Below are 5,000 nucleotides of genomic sequence, written 5' to 3'. Positions count from 1 at the left end.
GATAGAGAGAGAGAGAGAGAGAGAGAGAGAGAGAGAGAGAGAGAGAGAGAGAGAGAGAGAGAGAGAAAGAAAGAAAGAGAGAGAGAGAGAGAGAGAGAGAGAGAGAGAGAGAGAGAGAATGAGGGAGAGAGAGAGAGAATGAGAGAGAGAGAGAATCTGGGCGTAACCCCCGCTGTCAGATTGTCTTCGGATGGCCGGCGATGAAACGGAGGAGGGAGAGGGAGGGAGAAGAGGGGGAGAGAGAGAGAGAGAGAGAGAGAGAGAGAGAGAGAGAGAGAGAGAGAGAGAGAGAGAGAGAGAGAGAGAGAGAGAGACATAGATAGATAGATAGATAGATAGATAGATAGATAGATAGATGGATAGATAGATAGATAGATAGATAGATAGATAGATAGATAGATAGATAGTTAGATAGATAGATAGATAGAGGAAGAGGAAATGAGAGAGGAGAAGAGAGAAAGGAAGAGGAAAAGAGAGAGGAAGAGGAAAAGGGAAAGAGGGAGAAAGAAGAAGCGGATATAAAAGAAGATGGAATTAATGAAAGAGGAAGTGGAGAAGGAGGAAGAAGAGGGGGAGGGGAGGAAGAGAGGGGGTGGGGGGGGGGGCACGTGCGCAGGTAAGAGCAAGTGGGTTTTTCTACAATTTTTTGCTTGAAGTCTTTGATTAAGGAGGGGGAGAAGGGGGGGGGGGACTTGTTAGTGTGTGTGTGTATGTGTGTGTGTGTGTGTGTGTATGTTTGTGTGTGTATGTATGTGCCCGTATGTTTGTGTTCGTCCTTGTGCACAATAAAACAAAACCAAAACATTAAAAAAAAATCAGAAAACCAACAAACCAACAAACAAAACAAAACAGAAAAAAAACAGAAAAAAACATAAAAAAAACACCAGAATCACACGAAAAGCTGAAAAAACGTTTCGGGGTGGGAGACCTTAAGCGCCCAAAGTACAGTCAGTTCGCGGGCGTGTCTCTCCTGACGTGCGATTCCAGCCCCAGTTCAGTGCGTGAGGGACGGGGACGGTGAGGAGGAACGGGTGATTATGAGGCGCTGTTGATCGAGGATGGGAGGGAAGGGAAGGGAAGGAGGGGAGGGAGGGGAGGGAGGGAAGGTGGGAGGGAAGGTGGGAGGGAAGGAAGGAGGAGGGAAGAGAAGGAAGGAGGAGAGGGAGGGAAGGGAGGGAGGGAGTGAAGGTGGGAGGGAAGGGAAGGTGGGAGGGAGAGGACGGGAGGGAAGGTGGGAGGGGAGGAGGGAAGGTGGGAGGGAGGGAAGGCGGGAGGCAAGGAGGAGGGAGGGAGGGAGGAGGGAAGGTGGGAGGGGGAGGAGGGAGGGAAGTACGAGGGAGGGTTGAGAGAGGATGGTATGGGTGGAGGGAGCCGGAAGACAGAGGAAATGAACGAGAATGCTACTATGAAAACTGAGTGGAACCGAAGGCAAAATAATGCACTTAATAATAGACAGTGATTTAAAAAATCGAACACCAGTTTTAGAGTTCTAAGAAAGCCATAAACTACACAACACAAATAACAAAGAAATAACAAAGAACATAACGCAAAGAACAAATAAATAACAAAGAACATAACACAAATAACAAATGAAATAACAGAGAACATAACACAAATAACAAAGAAATAACAAAGAACATAACACAAAAACAAAAGAAATAACAAAGAACATAACACAATATAACAAAGAATGCTTATAACACCCACGCATCTTTAAGTACAAAAATCAGTGCAGACAAAATTCACATTTCATGGAACACAGCAAATCACGTAACGAAAGGATGTGCTTATTAGGCCCAGCACTCTATTACAGGTGTGAAGGGGACTTTAAACAGGTAGTCAGGGTGACAGGGTGACAGGGTGACAGGGCAAAGGTGTGGAAGGGGAGGGGTGGAAGGGGAGGGGTGGAGTACCCCGGATGTGGTAACCCCTTTTCACCCCCTCCCCCTCCACACCCCTACATCAACCCTACACACCCTGAATACATACACAAATATAAATTCATAAAGCCCAGAAAAAAAGAGAAGATCGATACATCTATAAATAATCATGTCAATACCAACACCAGACACGCCGGTATTTAACATCGCGTCGGACATATTAACAGTTACGTCACTTCCTTTTCCGAAAGATACCCGGATGTTCTTCCGAGCCGAGACATAGAAAACGGAAATGAGGGTTTAAAATGGAGGGGAAGCTTTTATCTCTTTTGAATTCTTTCTTGACGCGACAGGCCTTCCGGGGGAAAGAGGAGAGGGGGAGGGGGAGGGAGGTGTGGGGGATGGGGAGAGGGTGGGGGAAGGAAGAGGAAGAGGAGAGGGTGTGTGAGGGAGGGAAAGAAGGAGAGGGGGAGAGGGAGAGGAGAATGGGGGAAGAACAAGAGAAAGGGAGGAAGAATGAAAGGGAGGAGAGAGAGGAAGAAAGAGAGGTAGAGAATAAGGAGAGGTGAAAGGTAATGATAATTAAGAATGATAGTAATAATAATTTATCTTAAAGCCAGTTTTACTTTACTTACATACAAATATATTTACATATACCCCCCCCCCCCCCCCACCACAATACCACGTACGCACACATAACTGTAAGTACGTTCCACACTGACAAAGACGCGTACAGATATTAAGTAGATAAATACGCACATACTTACACACACACACACACACACACACACACACACACACACACACACACACACACATACACACACACACACTCACACACGCACACGGCATCACTCTTCCCCAATAACCCACCCTCATATACCCCGCCTCCCCACCTTCCCTCACCCCTCCACCCCCACTACCCCCTCCTTATATTTCCATCCTTCCCCCACCTACCCCTCCCTATTCCCCACCCCCACCCATCCATTCCCTCTACCCCCTCCCTATATCCCCCCATCCCCCATCTTTCCCCACCAACCCCCTCCATATATCCCAATCCTTCCCTCTTACCCCTACCCTCACACCTACCCACCCACACCCCCATTCTCCCCACCCACGCCCATCCCCACACCCCCACCCTCACACCCCAACACGAAGGAGGCGAAGGAGGAGGAGACGAAGGAGGAAAGCGAAAGAGGAGGAGGAGGAGGAGGAGGAGAAGGAGACGAAAGAAGGTGGAGGAGGAGGAGGCGAAGGAGGAGGAAAGCGAAAGAGGAGAAGGAGGAGGAGGGGGGGAAGGAGGAGAAAAGCGAAGGAGGAGGAGGGGAAGGAGTGGGAAAGCGAAGGAGGAGGAGGCGAAGGAGGAGGAGGAGGAGGAGAGCGAAGGAGGAGGAGAGCGAAGGAGGAGGAAAGCGAAGGAGGAGGAGCCGAAGGAGGAGCAGGAACGCGAAGGAGGGGAAGGAACGCGAAGGAGGAGGAGGAGGAGGTATATGGATCGATATGACAACGGTTCCGGAAAAGAAGCGGCGGAAGGCAGAGACCGGAACAGGGGAGAGAAGGGCGGGGCTGTTCCTTCGAAGGCGTAGGCGTTGAGGAAGACTTCGCATCCCCCGCTACTTCCTGGCGTAGGAATGTGAAGGGAGGGGGGGGGGAAGGGGAGGGAGAGGGGGAAGGGGAGGGTGGGGGGAAGGGGAGGGTGGGGGGGAGGGGAGGGTGGGGGGGAAGGGGAGGGTGGGGGGAAAGGGGAGGGTGGGGGGGAAGGGGAGGGTGGGGGGAGGGGAGGGTTTAGTTAGAAGTTAGGAAATTAGGAATGCCGTTTCTCTTTCTCTTTCTCTTCCCTCTCCTTTTTTTCCTTCTCTCCTTCGTATTTTTTTTTTTTTTTCTCTACCCTACTTCTCTCCATCTCTCTCTTTCTCTCTCTTTCTCCCCCTTTCACTAAAACCCCACTCTCTCCTCCCTCCCTCCCTCCCCAACACCCTTCTTCACCTCCCCCCCTCACTCCCTCTCTCCCTCCTCCAATCTCCCTTACTCCAACTTCCCCAAACTTCCTCCCTTACTCCAACGTCCCCAAAACTTCCTTAAGCGGCAAAGGAAGTTGCTCTCCCTACGGAACGGTCGGAAGGTGACAGTCCGGAGTATGTGTACCTGTGCGCTCCGGGTGTTACAAGTGAACAGGATTCATGGTGTGTTGAGTTCTGTCTCCCTCTCGCCTTCCTATGCTCGGGGAAAGAGGGAGAGGGAAGGGAGGGGTTAGAGGGAGGGAGGAGGAAGAGGGAGAGGGGAAGGGAGGGGTAAGAGGGGGGAGGAGGGAGAGGGAGAGGGGAAGGGTGGGGTTAGAGGGAGAGGAGGGAGAGGGAAAGAGAGGGAGAAGGAGAAGAAGTGTGTTGGGTTCTGTCTCCTTTTCGCCTTCCTATGCTCGGGGAAAGAGGGAGAGGGAAGGGAGGGGTTAGAGGGAGGGAGGAGGAAGAGGGAGAGGGAAGGGAGAGGGAAAGTGGAAGGGAAAGATGGAAGGAGGGAAAACGTGAGGGGAAAGACGGAGAGGTGAGAAGCGTAAGAGGGGGAGGAAGGAGAAGAAGAGAGGAAGAGAGGGGAAAGGAGAGGTAAGAAAAGTTAAGTAAAGAAGAAGAAGAAAAAACAACAACACTCCAATTCCATCATTATTTAAAAAAAATCAAAATCTATCGCCAGTGCATTCGCGTTCGTGTCTCATCCGATACGTGGTCGTGATATAAGCATTTTCAAAAAACGTCCTTCACTTTTTAAGCCGAGAATGAATTAACGCAACATTGATCCGTTTTCTATGCAGTGGTGGGCAAACTAAAGTAGAATGTGTGACTTTTCCCCCTTTCATTTTTTCTCTTCTGTTTGGTGTGTGAGTTTATGCTTTTCTTTATTTGTAGGTTGATTGATTTAATGGTTTGTCTTGGGTTGTAAATATCTTATATCTGTTTGTCTCTGTGTCTCTGTCTTTCACTCTCTGTCTCTGTCTTTCTCTCTCTGTCTCTGTCTTTCTCTCTCTGTCTCTGTCTCTCTTTCTGTCTCTGTCTTTCTCTCTCTGTCTTTGTCTTTCTCTCTCTGTCTTTGTCTCCCTTCTGTCTCTGTCTTTCACTCTGTCTCTGT

The sequence above is a fragment of the Penaeus chinensis genome, chromosome 32, assembly GCF_019202785.1.
Source record: "Penaeus chinensis breed Huanghai No. 1 chromosome 32, ASM1920278v2, whole genome shotgun sequence".
Taxonomy (NCBI): domain Eukaryota; kingdom Metazoa; phylum Arthropoda; class Malacostraca; order Decapoda; family Penaeidae; genus Penaeus; species Penaeus chinensis.
Note: the sequence above shows the minus strand (reverse complement) of the source record.